This window comes from Natator depressus, chromosome 7 (genome assembly GCF_965152275.1).
Source record: "Natator depressus isolate rNatDep1 chromosome 7, rNatDep2.hap1, whole genome shotgun sequence".
Taxonomy (NCBI): Eukaryota; Metazoa; Chordata; order Testudines; family Cheloniidae; genus Natator; species Natator depressus.
The window spans coordinates 5,155,096-5,172,229 of record NC_134240.1 but is presented as its reverse complement, the minus strand read 5'-3'; positions in this window follow the sequence as shown (position 1 = coordinate 5,172,229).

The following is a 17,134-nucleotide window of genomic DNA, read 5'->3' as shown; positions in this document are numbered from 1 at the left end:
ACGGCAGTGTCAACATACCCTAAAAGTGACAGTTCTGCCCTCAATAGACAAGACAAAGGATGAGGCACAACCCTACTGGTACTTGAGAGATCATTAAAACTGAGCCAGTACCATCCAAAATTATTTATGACTCTCACTCCCATTTAGAAATGAATTTGCTTTTGCCCTGCTTGCGTTCTTTGGCACCAGTTCTGCAAGTGGATCCAGCTAAATCTTTTTCCCCATGTGGCAACAGGTCAACATGCCACTTCCAATTATTTCCTCCAATACTCATTACCTTGCAGCAGTCAACAAGGAATTTCATTGAGATTTCAGAGCAGGAGGAGAAAGGATCACAATAACCCTAGACATGCCCCCTGCATTCATATTAGATCGCAGTGCTGATGGGGAAAGACATTCAGGGACTCTGTATGTGAATGATGCTATAAGAGAGCAAGAGCAATACGAATTGACTAAAACAATGAAGGTAGTAGTGAGGCTTTACTGTAATTCAACTTTATGCATATGGGTTAAACAGAACAAGGGATAGCTCTAACGTGGGCTTGGGATCCAGTTGCCAATGGCAGAAATGAGCAACACAGAAGATTAAACAAACAGATTTGCCTGGGGTGTTGAGGATGAGCCTACTGTGGTTTCCCATGGTGAATCAAATAACGTTAGCATCCAAGATTAGGAGATGAGATCTTCAGATGCAGTTTAGGGAATAGCTGTGTGGCTTAAAAGTCAAATGAGATCTTTCCTGCAGATTGCCAGAGCTAAGGAGAAAAATTAAGAGAACTGGCATAAATAAGAAGTGGCAGATTTAATACAAAGAAGTGCAGGGTTTGGTTGTTTAACTGTCAGGCACAGTAAGGAGATATCTGCAGTATACGCTCTGGACATGGAAATATATGTGTGTCTTTGTCATGTGGCTGGAAATGCAGCCTGCTTTAGAAAGACCAGAACAGAGGATCGGGAGATGCCAGGGACATTTGCCCAGCCCTAAACCTGCCAGGGAAAGAGCGGTCCCTTCCAATCACAAGCCTGAAAATAATAACTTCTAGATGCATCGGTTAAGCACAGATGTAGTATGCTGCTCTCAGTTTTGGGTATTGCCACCTCTAGGGCCCTGCCAAATTCACGGTCCATTTTGGTCAATTTTGCGGTCATAGGATTTTTAAAATAGTCAATTTTGTGGTTTCAGATGTTTACATCTGAAATTTCCCGGTGTTGTAACCGTGAGGGTCCCAACCCAAAAGGGGGTTGTCAAGGTTCCTTCCCCACTCTGAACTCTAGGGTACAGATGTGGGGACCTGCATGAAAACCTCCTAAGCTTACTTTTACCAGCTTAGGTTAAAACTTCCCCAAGGTACAAACTATTTTACCCTTGGACTTCCACTGCCACCACCAAACTTTATCTGGGTTCCTGAAAAAACGTAGTTTGGACACATCTTTCCCCCCAAAATCTTCCCAACCCTTGCACCCCACTTCCTGAGGAAGGTTTGGTAAAAATCCTCACCAATTTGCATAGGTGACCACAGACCCAAACCCTTGGATCTTAGAACAATGAAAAAGCATTCAGTTTTCTTACAAGAAGACTTTTAATAGAAGTAAAAAAGAAATCACTTCTGTAAAATCAGGATGGTAGATATCTTACAGGGTAATTAGATTCAAACATAGAGAATCCCTCTAGGCAAAACCTTAAGTTACAAAAAAGACACACAGACAGGAATATTCATTCTATTCAGCACAGCTATTTTCTCAGCCATTTAAGGAAATCATAATCTAACACATACCTAGCTAGATTGCTTACTAAGTTCTAAGACTCCATTCCTGTTCTGTCTCCGGCAAAAGCAGCATACCGACAGACACAGACCCTTTGTTTTTCTCCCTCCTCCCAGCTTTTGAAAGTATCTTGTCTCCTCATTGGTCATTTTGATCAGGTGCCAGCGAGGTTACTTTTAGCTTCTTAACCCTTTACAGGTGAGAGGATTTTTCCTCTGGCCAGGAGGGATTTTAAAGGGGTTTACTCTTCCCTTTATATTTATGACAGGGGTCATGTGGGGGGTCGCAAAACTGTTGTAAGGGGGTCGCGGAATTGCCACCCTCACTTCTGCACTGCCTTCAGAGCTGGGCTTGGAAGGCAGCAACCACGGAGCTTCCTGCTGCTGGGGGAGGTACCCAGAGGTGGGTCTGAACTCTCCCCAACAGCAGCCGTGCATGGAAAGAGGAAGTCCTGTCCCTCCCCAGCCCCACCAGGACTAGCAGCTGGAGCCTGGTGCACAGGAGGAGGCCCCGCTGGGGCACCCCAGCCCTACCCATCCCTCCCCCTCTACAATAGCTAGATTTCATGGGGGAGATCTGATTTCACGGTCCGTGACACATTTTTCACAGCCGTGAATTTGGTAGGGCCCTAGTCATCTGTATCTTACAAGCAGCTGGTACAGCACATTCAAGGATTGGAAAGCAAAATCCTTCAGATTCTGCTGAGCTTGTTCCCTACCTATCCCTCCTCGGCACAGTTGTGGCTGCCTTTTATCTCACAGAAGAGGGTTCTGGGAGCAGCTGGGGTGAGGGGAGCCACAACGGGAGGGTGAATTGTTCTGCCATGAGAGCTGAAGACGCTCTTATCCGCACCCGGCAGCCCCATCCATCCATATTCATTTCATTCCAAATCATTTTGATTTGCTGAGTGTCAGGAGAGCTAACAAAGGGCTCCTCTCTGAAGGAAGCGACAATCATTTCCCTCTTTTCTCGCCTTAAGAAACTTCAGAAACAAGGGAATCTCTCCCTTCCCCCTCTTCCGGCTTTCTTATTTTCTAGCCGGGGATGACGAACGAAGCTAATCGGAGGAGTAAATGTTCCTGGCAACGTTATTCTGGGAAGTGGCTGATGCATGTGGAGTGACTGAACATGTCGAAGATCCCAAAGGGGTTGATAATGATTTGGGGAGTGTGCATCCAGACTGAAAGCTATGCCCGCTAGAGAGGCTTTAATAATAAAATCCATCGGGAGATCCCAAAGTGCTTCATAAGCATTAGTGAGAGAGGCAGGTTATTATCCCTGTTTCAATCAGGTGCACATGGAAGCAAAGAAACATTTCAGTTTCCCAACAAGTTTCCCAGGGTGTGCCTCATGCACGGAGGAGCTGCCCGTAGGCACCTGCAAAGCCACCACATGTCCTCCTTCGAACTCTCCTTTGCCTTGATGCCTACATATATCTTCACAGTGATTAGGCAGCTGGTGTGTTGAGATCACTGCTTATTGTGCTGACCTGTACTGCCTCATTGTTCCCTTGTGCTCCGTCTGCAGCATCCACCTGTTGTCTACACAATCACACTTAGATTGCAGGTTCTTTGCACCCAGCACAACAGGACCCTAGCTAGTAGCTGCTATGGTAACACAAACAATAAATAACAAGGTCACACAGGAAGTCTGTGTTAGAACTGGAGATATAACTCAGCGTTCCTTGATTATCAGGCCTGAGCCTTAATGACAAAAACAGCCTCACTAACAGGCCATTACTGCTTTTTCGTGGGTTACGGCCCTGATCCAGCAAACACTTATGCATGTGCTTAACTTTCAACACGAGTAGCCCCACTGAAATGAGTGGGACTGTTCACATTCATAAGTGTTTGCAGGTCTGGCGAATTACTCTGTGTTCCTCAGCATTCTTGATCCTTTTTTTCTGCCTGAAGGTTACTGCAGCATCAGTGGATGGGAGAGGGGACCAGAAAAATTGTTTGAGGGCAGGAAGAATCAAAGTGGTCATTTACATACCCCAAATGTGTTCAAGATTTGCCCTTCAGTCCCTTTGGGCCTGTTTTTCACCGCCCCCCAGTGCCTCGCTAAGCAGCTGCCCAACTTGTGTCCATGGCACAAATCTCTAATTCCCAGAAACTGAGCACACCTAGCTCATGGCCATTTGGCCTAGTGCATAGCTGGTTTACAGGTCTGCATAATGTAAAGCCCTGGGGATCTGACACTAAGTGAAATAATAGACTGCTTTCTAAAAGTCCAGTTACAGAAACCAAGGCATCACTTTACTGTACACAACTGATGATCCAAAGGACCATGATTAATGTGAGGCACTCAGACCTTCTCTGTTCTTCTTGCCCCTAAAATTCAATGTTCTACAAAGGAAAAAAAAACATCTTACAAATATGAACCAGGCACCATTTTGTTCAGCTCCCCCCAGGTGAAGAAAATGGCAGCACGGGAAAGCAAACCCTCAAAATGACTCGCAGGATGTGTATCTCAGCCTGCACAGAGTTGGCGCCACTGTCAAGGAGAAAATAATTGTGATCAAAGTCACTGGGACACACATTTGCCAGTGCCAAACGATGGGAAAGGCATCATGCCAAACCTTTACAGAACAGCAGCGTAAGGCTGGTGCCAATTACTGAATAATTGTCAGCTTGATAATGGGATCTTCTTTGGCTGTCCCTATGCTAATGATTTGTATAATGATGAATGTCTTTTAAGACATGTTTATCATGATAAGGATAGCCGTTGTGTATTTTAGAAGTTTTCTGTTGTTTACAATGTTGTATTCCCAGTGACTCAATGGGAGAAGACTTGGGCCCAAGCTTTATATTACAGTATATTATAACTTTATTTTATCTATGCTTCCACTGATTCTATATTAATTATTCCATTAAAATACCTGCATCTGACAAAGTATTTGCAGTAACCAGTGCTTGAGCAATACAGTTGATTAGGATATTCATATAGTATATCCACATTCCAGTCTTAAACCTCCAGTAGCAAAGGCTTTGTAGCCTAGCAGATGAACGATCAGCCTTACATTTTAAAAGGAACTGGGTGGGATTTTAAAAAATGGCCAGCATAGGCTGAATTGAGAAGCCATGGCAAAGCTCCCATTGAAAATCAGCAGGAGAAGATTTATGCCAGCATTGAGTGCTCTTGAAAATCTCATTCGCTGCATTCAAGGTCTGGTCCAAAAACCAGGGAAATCAATAAGTGTCTTTGCATTACCTTAAATTGGCTTTGGGTCAGGCCTTGAAATCCCACTTGGAATGTAATGGATGGTGAGAGCACTGGACTGGGAATGAGCAGCTGTGGGTTTTAAGCTTAGCTCTTCCATGGACCCCCTCGGGCCTTGGACATGTTATTGAGCGGCAAACAACCACCAGCGGCCAGCCAGGTTACTCATACTGGGCACTGAGCAGAAGATTTTCCCTTTGTCAAGGTGCCTGCATTTTTCTCCATTTACCTCCCTGATAGGCATGTTGTTAGGCAGAATTCACTGGGAGCTGGGCGAATGCTGCCCAAAATACCCAGGAATTGTCATTATGAAATTGAAATGAATTTGCTCTGATTGCATTCGTGCTGCTTTTGTGGGAGCTTTCCATGGACATTATAAGTGAATGAGGTGACTGGCAGGGATGTCCTTAAAAAGCCCAGCCCTCACTCATGTTAGCATGAGTGAGACCCGCAGACTGGAAGCCATGAAAAATATCATAGCGTGAATCCGCCACCATTTCTGTGGGTTAAATGAAAGGCTCTGAATTATTGACACAGGTTTTTACAGTGTGGCTCTGAATGAACAGGTTCTGAGACGGGGGTTGGCAAAGTGAGCCACCGGAGACCTGCCTACCTTTAAGCATGTGAATTAGTCCCATTGACGTTAATGGGGTTATACAGGTGCTTAAGTACTTGCTGAACGGAGCCCTGAGATTTCACCTCAAGGACTGACAACGGCATTTAGGCCCCATGTCAGCAAAGCACTTGCTTAAGACTCACTGAAGTCACTAGGACTTAAGTATGTGCTTAAAGTTAGGCACATACTTAAGTGCTTTTCTGAATCAGGGCAGTGGCTAATATAGTACTGCTACAGGCATATCAAAATGCAACCTGTTTTCTCACTGCCCAGTTGGAAGCACATTCCTCCAACCACCTTCAGCCCCAGGAAGCGTTTATCCCACATGGAATCCTGCATGGAATCCTGCACCACGAGGGGGAATCCACCCTACGAAACTATACAAGCCAGTGCAGAGGATAATGCGGTCTCAGGAAGTAGCCCTATGGAGAGTGTTCAGACCATTTGGATTCACTAGAGAGTGAATTAAACAAATAGTAACGAAGAAGGAGAATTGTGTAGCAGCCAGCTGTGTGCTACTGGCCAATTCTGAACCAGTGAAGCCAAAGGGAGTTTTGTCACTGATTTCAGTGGAAGCAGGAGCAGGCCTAAAATTTGCCATTTCCATTTGTCAGTGAGCTCTTGAAATCTTTGGACTGGTGGGAAATCACTAGCTCTGTGTAAACAGCCTCTTTCCCAATGCAAAGCCTTGGAGCACGGCTTTCAGCTCTGCTTCACTCCTCCAGAACAGCAGTGACTGTGCTGTAGCAAAGAGCCCTTGAGTGGTGGGAAACTGGCGGGACTGAAATACAACAGTTCAATAATGGAGCTGCAGTGTGGGGTTTGCCAGGGATTTGTACTCAGCACAGCAGGTCTTCTGTATCTGGGAGCATCGCATATGAGCTTTTCCCTGTTAGACTCACATCCCTTATGGAGACGGCTGCTTTTGGGCAGTCTCTATTGACTGCCACACCCAAAGCATTAGCAGAAACCAGCGTGAACTGTCTTTGATCAGTTGCTACAGGGAAATAGGAAACGTTGGATTTTTTGGAAAATTGTAATATGACATCTGTCTGTCTACAAAATGGAGCAAAACCAGAAATTAGGGGTGAGGGTCTGTGGCTGCAAAGGACAAGAGAACTGCCGTGAATTTAAACACACTGGTTTGTTAATTGGGAGCTGAAACGAAAACCTGAAACTAAGAGGGGAGATAATCTGCTTGATTTTAAATGTTAGCCAACTTGGGTGGTAAATTTCTGCTGGCGGAGGAATGGCAATAGGAGACCAATAGGAATTTTAGACTTGGTCAGTTATGCTCTCTGCACCTAAAGCGCTGAAGCAGGATCCAGGCATAATTTAGCGTAAAAACATGCTGCTTGTGATCTGAAAGTTCTCCTTTGACTAAGAAGCTCGGAGAGCTAATTAACTCCCCTTTTTTGCTTAGAAGATTTTTCTGCCTTTTCTTATCTAATAAGACCCCACATTAGACCAATATTGTGCAGATGCATCATTCGACTCCCTTACAGAACATGAGAGATCATTGCTGCCACAAATACTGGTGGAGACAATTCAGAGCTATGTTGTGGAAGTTAGGAGCCATCAGAAAAGTCTGTGCATTACTGACTTGAAAAGGGAATGGGGGGAGAGAGGGAGAATACAGGTCTGCCCGGGATCCCAGCAGAAGTGGGGATGTCCCAACCTCAGGACTTTTCTCCTGCTGCCCAGCTAGAGTATTCTACTTCTCTGTCAGCCACCACATCCATCTGAGCACACAAGGCACTAGCATGCTGGACTAGCCGTCCATGGGCACATTTACCAGGTTTCTGCACACAAATACAGGCTTGAGGGCGCTCAGGCAGAAGCAGCTGCAAACACTGTGCATAGAACTGAGTGAAACCCTGATTTTTTCAGTTCAGAGGTCAGTCATTGGGTACACTCACCGCTAGCGGCACCTCCTGCTGGCCATTAGCTCTGCCAGGCATTCTACTCCCCCTCCGATGGTGTCTTCCCCAACGCTGTCTCGCCCTGCGACCCCTCTCGCTCCAGGGACTGCAGTCTCCTCTTCGTGGCTTGGCCCTTCGGCCAAGTCACTAAGGTCCTCCCCTTCCGGGGAATTAAAAGTCTTTCCAGACCCGCTGGCTGGCGGGAGTCTCCAATGCCCTGTGCCACTGCCCAGTGGCTGACAGGGGAACCCAGGCCCGCCCTCTACACTGGGTTTTAGCCCACTGACCCTATAACAAACAGCCAAGGTCTCTGTACCACCCAACCCCTTCCTGCTGTTTCCTTGGGCTTCTTCCTACTTATCTGGCTTTCCCCTTTCTGGGTTTGTCCATCTCCGAACTCTCTCCACTCAGGGAGTGGCTGCAGCCTACTTCCCTGCCTTCCTGAAGCCCCCTGTCTGTACCCAGCTTCCTGGCTCCTCCTCCAGGTGTAGTCTGGGGAGTTAATTGGCCTGCCTGGCCATTTTAACCCCTTCCAATCCTATGTGGGGTGGACATCCCGTCACAGGTCCAAACCGGAAAAATAATTATCAATATTTTTTTTTGTTATTTTGGGTCAACCCAAAGCAGAACGTTTTGGGGTTTTCTCTAAAAATGTTTGTTTTGGGTCATATGAAATGTTTCATTCAACCCAAAATGGATTTTTGAAGGGGAAAAGGGTCATTTCATTTAGTTCCTTTTTTAAAAAAATAAACTAGCTAAATTTCAAAATGAAATGTCATTTTGAAATGCAAAGTAAAAATGTTTTGTTTTACCCTTAATTTTTTTTTCTGAAATGATTTGCCAAATTTTTACCTGAATTTGTGAATAGTTTTGGTTGACCCAAAACTGCATTTTTCAGTGGATAAACTATTCATCCAAAAATCTTCATCCATCTCTAATTGTGCATGCGTTTTTAGAAGCCTACTAGAAATTTAGCTTTCTGTCTCCAAATTCCCTTTGGCAATTCAAATCCCTCTAGCTCAGGTACTGAAACCTGAGATTTTTGATGGAACTTTTTGCTAAAACACAAACACTCAACTACTTCAAAAATACCAAAGCAATGGAACACCTTAGACAACATCTTCAGAAACTCCGATTTTCTGTGGATTTCCTCTGATCTAGTTTTATATATTTAAGGTCCACTTTAAGTAGCACTAACTATTTGATCTCCATTGAAACACTGGTACTCTTTAATGTGATGTGTAATTTGGACTAGAATGTTTAGTTCTGCCATTAGATTTGTTTTTTTTATTTTCACCATCAGACCTCTGAATACCATATCACTGTCACCACTGTACACCCTCTCCTCTAATCCCAAGATAACTTGAGATTTAACAGACTTCTAATTTCAGAAATGAAAGGAATCATTTCTTGTTCAGAAGGTTGCCTTTGAGAAATGGATGGTTTTGTGGCTTTAAACTGCAAGGTTACAGGGGTCACCAAGATGAATCCAAATTAAAAACCCCTCTCCAGGGAAGAATTAGCACGCTCATATAACCCAGGCAATCAAGTCATGGGCCTCTTAGCCTCAGGCACACATTGCAGAAGAAAATCGATGGACAGCAGGAAGACATTTAGGTAAATTTCAGGTGGGCTTGTGTTGAAATCTTAAAATGCCAAAGGAATTTTACTGATCTTCACATGAAAACAAGGATCTGAACAGGGACTGAATAAATTGAGTGCTACTTGCTCAGGAATTGATTGAAGTCTATTAGCAAAGCAACACAGTTCCAGCAACTGACGGGATGGAAGAAAAAACAAACAGTGAATTAGTGCCTTTTGGCGTTGTAAGGTGGCAAGCAGTGGAAAAAGAAAGCCTTCAAGTTCTGCACACTGACACTTGGATGCTCTCACTCCCACTCCAAGCTGGATTTGAATGGGAATTGAAATCTTAAACATTCCTCACATCTCAGCCCAAGTCAACGCAAAGGAGGGGAATGTGTGACCTGCCAGACAGCTGCCAGGGCTGTTTTTGTGCATTGAGCATGTGATTTACCACCATCTGCTGATCACCTAAATAACAATGAGAAAACCTGGCTGCAACTGGTGCACAGAGCATGGATCACCTGAGATCCGGGAGGCTGGCATAACAGAAGAATGAAAGAAGGACAAATTTTCAATGTAGCCACTGTCCCATTAATTGGCCACAGCATTTCAGAAGAGGTTAATATGGTGGGCCAGTCCCACAATCCACACTCAGACAAAATCTCCACTGTCAGAATTGCAATGTATGTCTTTGAAATGGTGGTTACCCATAAGTACTTCTGTGTAGTCATTGTCTTTCCTGTAGCACGCATCGTGGAAATAACTTGCCCCTTCCTCCCATAGACAGATCAATGGAAAGAGCTAGCTAAGCTATCATCCCCGGTGACAAGCCTTACGCTGTCAAAGCAGAATCTCAAACTCCACTGGCTGGAGTCTTCCACTGAGGCAAGATGCACTAATTAAATCTCACGCTCACATTCTCCTGTCTAGGCCAGAATCCTTGGTCAGACTACATCTTCTGTGACACACCCGGGTCTCCTCTCTTGATGAGGAGAGGTGGTGCATTACAGCAGATTCCTGGCTGTGGTGCATCATGGGACATGAAGTCCACCTGGGGAGCCTATAGAGATGAATGGGAGCAGGAGGCACTCAAACTACAACCAGCATAATGAATCACAGAGGCATTTCAGAATTGAAATATTTCCAATTTTTTTCAGCTTTATTTTGGTTTTTGATCCAAAACTGAAAAATTCCAGTTTTCAGCTAAGTTAAAAAATGTCTATGGAAAACAGACACTTTTTGAGGAAAAAAAATCATTTAATCAAACGCCAACGTTTTGGGGGCGAGGGCAGTATCCTCATATATATGTATAAAATTCCTATCATGTTGATGTCTAGACTCCATCACAGTGCAAATTAATAATAACCTTATAGCACGAAGCATAACACTGGCTGGAAATCCTTAGAATAGCAAAGCTAAATGGGGTGAGTTAGAGACAGAGAATCAGTTTTAACTTGGAATTTCTTTGCCTTTCTGATTTATGTCAGACGCTAAATGTGGTCTGAACATCAGCTACTTTCCTGGTGTATTGTAGTTGCCCTGAGTGCATAAAAGGGTATAATCATGCTTCCTCTTAATGGTTATCACAGCTGGTTAGTACGCTCTTTGAGACCTCTTTAGCATGTCAATATCACTGCAAGATATTGAGACTGTATCACAATGAAAACATTTTTTTTAAAAAAGGTTAATAAAATGATACATGATAGACAGAAAAAAAGTGCAGAGGAGAAATATCGTGTGTGTGTGTGAGAGAGAGGTTTTTGCATACAATATTGAAAGGGAGCACGGTTCCTTATAACCCACCTGTGTACAGGAGGCAAAAGGCCCATGCCTTCAGTATAACCTCCACCTGATTAAGTCTGGCCACCCTTGTCTAGTTCAGGGCCTATTATTCTGGTAATAAAGCAAGTGACAAGCTGCTTCAGTGAGTTCTGCTCCATTTCAAGGAATAATGGAGTCTCTCCTGATCAGGGCTGCTTGTTTATCTGTGTGCAGGGTTGATGCTCTAGAGTGAGAACAACATGCTCCAAGGTCATTTTAATTGCAGATCATTTCAACAGAAAGGCGGGGGGTGGGGAGAGAGAATGAACATACTGAACAGTTGTAAAACTGGGTAATAAATTCTGGTACCCAAACTTGATTCAGGTTTTAAATGTATTCTCCTTTATTTATGGATTTTTTGTCTTTGCTGAATTATTTGATGTTTATAATACAAATAGTGCATCATAGAATAAATAGGCTCTGGATCCAGACCCCATTATGCCAGGTGCTGTACAGACACAAAGAAAGACAATCCCTGCCCTGATGAGCTTGCAAACTAAGGCCCCAATCCTGTTGTGCACCAGCAGACCTCTTCCTTCTGTGGAGCTCCATTTTGGTCATTGAAGGAAGAAGCTAGCCTTTAAAGATTACCTGAGTTACCAGGCCTGGAGGTAAGAGCCAGCCGTTGTGGCTTGTTAAGCTGCTGCCAGGTAGAGCTGACAGATGTCTCCTAATAGCGGGAAGACATAAAAAGAAACACAGGGGTGTCACAGCTCCACCTAAGGGCCAACCCAGGAGACTCCCAAACTAGATCCTAGTTAGAGGAAAGACAGAATTGGAGAGTTATTCACCTGGCTTGCACTGAAGAGGCCTAGGGACTGTGATCACAATTTTGCTTGTGTACTCCAGCTAGACTCGTGGCTGAAGGAAGCAGAGCCTTTCATTTTGTAGACTCCTAGACTAGGTGGAAGTAAACTGCCCTGTGTGATGCTGGCAGACCAGTTGTCAGCTCATGCCTAGGCCTCACTGAACGCTGACAAATGCAGAGCTGGAAACCAGCCTGGCTTGCCTGTGTATTAGCATTGTTAAATAGGCATTAGAGTTATAAAAGTGTTTTGACTTTATGAAATGCTTGTGAGTTGCATCAATCTCACTTATAATATCTGTGTCCCATGATATAAGATTAATATTAAGTGATTGCTCTGTAACAATAAAAATGTTTTTTTAGGGGGAAGGGGAGTGTTACAGTTTTAGATCAGTCAGGGGAGAAGCATTACCAAGTGCGAAATGCTAGAGGAGACCTGCACAAACACTTGTCCCATCAGCTTGAGCTCTGGGAGAAAGGAATAATAATTCCTGTCAAGAAGAAATTGTTATCCCTGTGCTGCTTGGACTTCAGGGAGAGGGCAACACTTGTAAGCATAGGCGAGGGATCCCCAGCTGTTTTGCTTGCGTTAGCCCTAAAGGACATATAGAGCTTACACGTTAGCAGCTTCTATTACTTTTTGCAACCTAAGACCATAACTCATTTGTGAGGGTATGTTTACCTGCTTTAATCTTGTAAATAACATTTCTTTTTCCTAGTTAATAAATCTTTAGTCAGTTCATTATAGTGTAACCCCCATGGAGATGCCCTAGATTCCTGGGGCTCGGTCTGCTGGCAGCTCAGGGAGAGGCATACTGTCCCTGGTAGGGAGGGGGAGCCAAGGCAGACTCAGAGTCTGCCCGGCAACCACTAGGGAGTGAGAGGCCCTTCCCAGGGAGTCCAGGAAAGGGGAGAAGCCATTTTGGAGTCAGTCTGGAGCCAGCCAGGGCATAGGCAGGGTTGGCTGTGCGGGGAGCTGGGAAGTCCCAGGCCTGCATGTAGGGTTCCCCCTGAGAACAGGCCTCTAGGGACTTGAAAGCAAGATCCCTCAGCTGGGTTTTTCTTCTCCACTGATGACACCCAGTTTGTAGAGTTTTGCTGGGAAACTTCCCCAGCCAGGCTGAGTTCGCCCTCCAGCTCCCTAGATGAGCCCAGGCACCACGTGGCCAGCTCTGCTCTGGCTGCTGGTCCCGGGCTGCTGCCTGCTGTGAGTGTGTCTGGACACTGGGCTAGGAGGCTACAGTTTGGATTTTAGTACAGTTGTGTAGTGTGCACCTTGAGCCAATCCTGGGACCGAAGCAGCCTGACTCCTGCCTGAAGAGGCTCCCTGCCAGCAGAGATCAGCCCCTCTGCGGTGACCGAGGAGTCCAGAGTCATCTCTGAACCTGAGGATCATTCATGGAGTTTGTGAGTGCACCCTCTTTTAGTTAGTCAGTCAGGAAAATTGTTTTGGGGACCCCCTATGCCCGGTACTGTGTCTTCAATCCAGGGAGTAGGGGCTTGGGGATTTTATAACCTGCTGCGTATTAAACCTGTGGAGGGATTTACCACCTTATCCTACTTGTGAGTCCTTTGGGCTGTAGTGAACCCAGTCGGCCACACTGCTAAACCACTGCAGAGAAGATATCGTGGTCATAGGTCATCAAAGGCCCCAACAACATACGTGTACCAACGGGACACTAACCTTACATTTGCTACATCAGGTCCTGTGACTGGGGAAAGTCACGGGTATTATCAGTGTGGGCACTGGTGACCCTAAGAATAGTGTTTTACCCTGTTCTGTTATATTTGTCTACTGTTTAATATAATTACTGTGTTGAATACATTGTATGTGTTTGTGTTACATCTTGGGAGTCTCCAACTACCTGGCAAGTAAGTGGGTGTTACCCTGTGGTTAGAATTTTCCTCCCAAGGTGCCCTGGTGACCCTGCCAGGAAGGAGCGAGGGGGTGGAGTAATAAATTCATAGGGAAAAATAAAGAAGATAACACCCTGCTGAGTGGGTGGCGGGATCCAGAAGAACCCAGACCTGTTCATCAAAACCTGTAAGCAGACTGGCATTAAAGAAGGTAACTGGGTGGAGAGGGGGCACTACAATAGAATTGGCTGCAAGTATTGTCTTTGGTGTGAGATCTGAGTTGCTACTGACCTGGGGTAAGTGATTGGTCTTTTGGGACTGGGAGTGACCTGAATATTGTTGTGATGTTTGGTGTAAGGGACCATCTGTTACAATGGCAAGCTTGTATGGGTGGCAAGATGGACTGGAGTACCCAAGTGGACTGTCTGTGACTCCATGGTAAGGCTGTTATAGTGCTTGAGGAGTTCAAACTTGATAATTAGTTAGTGAAAACTAAGCGTAGACCTCACAACCAATTGGGGGCTTGTGCCCAGCTTCTTAACAGTCTGCCCTGAGGTTGGGACTCATGATCATAGAATATCAGGGTTGGAAGGGACCTCAGGAGGTCATCTAGTCCAACCCCCTAATCATGAACCACTCCAGATAGTATGACATCCTGTATTGGTTTTGTTTATTTGGACTTATGGCCAAAGAAGGCTGCCCCATGATGCTTCAGTTTCTTTCTAGTTGACACTAGAATTCCTCCCCCCCCCACTCTTTGGGGCATGAATTAAAGGGGCAATGAATGACAGGTGACCTTTTAAAGAGCTATTGTACCACCCAATCGGTGTAGTTTTCAACAACACAAATTCTACATGAAGAAAACTTTGCATGTGCAGTCCAAGATTAGTGAGAACAAGAAATCTTAGGAGTAACAGTGAGTGACAGTAGCAGAAGGAATTACAGGGATTCAGGAAGAGAAATGAGTAGAGAATTACACATGAAACACAATCAGCACCAGCAGTGCAAGACGTGATAGCAAGAGGAGACTATTTAGAGGAAGAAGCTAAGGAAGCTGTATTGAAAGACAATGAGAAAACTAAAGGAGAAAATTCAAAGACACTAGGGGTGGAAAGAGACTGGCCAGAGTGGTAGAGTGAATGTCCAAGAAAGTGGTAAATATTCTGAAAGATGAAAAAGAGAGGATACAGCCAGAAGAATGCCTACAGCAGTCAGCAACTCTTAAGCATGCTAGTCAATTGCAAGATTTGTTGCCCAGACTATGCCAAGATAAATTGAGTTACTGCACAGTTACCAGTTTATCATCTAGGGAATGAATCCAAGTGGAGTAAGAGTGGAGTTATAGCCAATGTGGAAACATACAGCCAAGGGGAAGATTGGCAGGTAGCTTGCATTTGTGCCTTTCTCCTCACTGCTTGATTGTATTTGCTGTTACATAGAGATTGGCAGCATCATGTGTGAAATGGGAAGGGGCCTTGCTGAGGACACTCAGGGAAAAGAGTCTAATGAAACAAGTGCAGATAAATGATATTGGAGCAGTGAAGAAAGCAGGAAGTAGAACACAGGCATGATGATGACAAAGAATAGTTTTACTCATTATGTAATTTTAGTATGTTCTGCTTCACAACACATTTTAAAAGGTCCCTGTCTTCAAAAGCTCAATTTACATCAACGAAATGAGGAGGTGGACAGTTCAGACACAAACAGTGGGTGAGTTTCCTGGTAAGGTGAAGCACATCAGAAAAAAATGTGTTTAAGAAGGATAGTAAAAAAGGGGCCTGGTGGCTAATGGAAACTGGGAGGATGGTCCAAGAATAACTCTGGTGTGGGATAAGAAAGCGTGAAGCTGGGAGTATGTGAAGAAGTCTAAGGGGGCACTTAGAAGATGAAGAACCTGGAGATTAAGAGCAGGTATAAGATGAAATAAAAGTAAAGATGTAAAAGAAACCAGAGTCCTGGAGGCCAGGCCTTTAAAGGAATCGTACAAGGGCCCTCCAGCAATGATCATGTTGTAGAGAAACAAAGGATTGGTGCTCCCTCACCCACCCACCTGCAAGATGGTGGCAATTGTCCAATGGTAGCTCCTGCAGTGATGGCCAGTCAGCCCTAGTGGTCAGAGCAAAGATAGCATCAGATACCAAGCTGAAGGTCAGAGCCAGAGAGAGGGTCAGGTGCCAGGCTTGGGGGTCAGGCCGGGAAGCAGGAACTGGGAGCAGGAGGGAATACAGGGCTCAGGAATCAAGTAAGCAGGAGGGGGTCTGCAGTCATATCCAGACAAAGATTCCTCTAGGTGCTCAGACAGCTTCCTGTGGTATTTCCTGGTTTATATAGTACTCCTTAGCCAATTGGGGGGCTGGACGTTACCCCCAGTTGGGAGCTTTGGGGACAAGGCCCTCTAGCCCTTCCCTGGACCCTTCCCTAGATATTCTGCTGAGCTGCTGCGTGGCAAGTTATGGCCTGTGCGCTGCCTGGGGACCCATGGGCCTGGGTTCAAGGGCTGTGACCCCTCATGTCTCCCTAGTGAAGGGGAGCAATGACATTGCCTTTAGCCCCAGGTCCTAGCAGGCTGCCTGGTTGGCCATGTGACTTGAAAGACCCAGTCACGTTAGGGGAACTTGCTCTGGAATTCTGTGCCCTTGCTCCTCCTGCCTGGGGGCCCTGCCTCACAGAATGGCCTCAGGGGCCTCCAAGGACGTAGACATGGCATTAGCCATGCTGATTGCCGATGTCGATGAATGGGGTTTCAGGCGATGTTGTGATGTCTCTAACATCACAGCACCCAACAGGGGCTCCTTGGCTCTTCAGTACAAGAAAATCGACTGCTGCCCTATTTGCAACCTGCTGGGCTTCTGAAGACACCCTCATGGTGCAGGGTTTCTGCACGTATACTTCCAGGAAGTTGTGGCTGTGTCAGCCTGTACATGGGGTGCTGCTCTCCAGCATACCCCCTGGTGGCCCTGCAGGTGCGTTGTACTCAGCACCCCACGGGTTCTTTCCATCAGTTATCTAGACTGAGGCGGGTTCAGAACATGTTCCCTGTTTGTGGAGTCTGATTTCTTAAGTTCTACAAAGCGAAACTTGCTTCATGAGTCACCCCAGTTCACCCTGGCCTGAGTCCATGTAAGAGTCCTGGTCAGTTCTCCTCCCAGTTCAGGAGACTCCCCAGCGTTCTTCCTGGAGCTGGGGTGTGCTCAAAACAGGAGTCCCCCATTCTCCTCCTTGGAGCTGGCTTGTGAGTTGGCCAGCTGTAGGGCCTTAGCTGGCTTCTTCCTCAGCTGGCCCTTTTACCTGTTAGTCCTTAGGCTCAGCAGGCCAGCCTTCTCCTGCTGATGTCTGCCTTGCTACAAAAGAGGAGGTTGCATTTATGCTGGTCCCTTTCTCCCACCTCATCCCCAGTCGGTTGGGTAAGAGGGGAGCCTTGACCCACCCTTTCTGCCCTGGGGTCCTTAAAGACACAGTGATGGAATATCTTCCCAAGCACCACTTTTTCCTAGGACCACTTCCTCTCTGTCAGTAGCTCCTATATCCTTGTATATATATTGG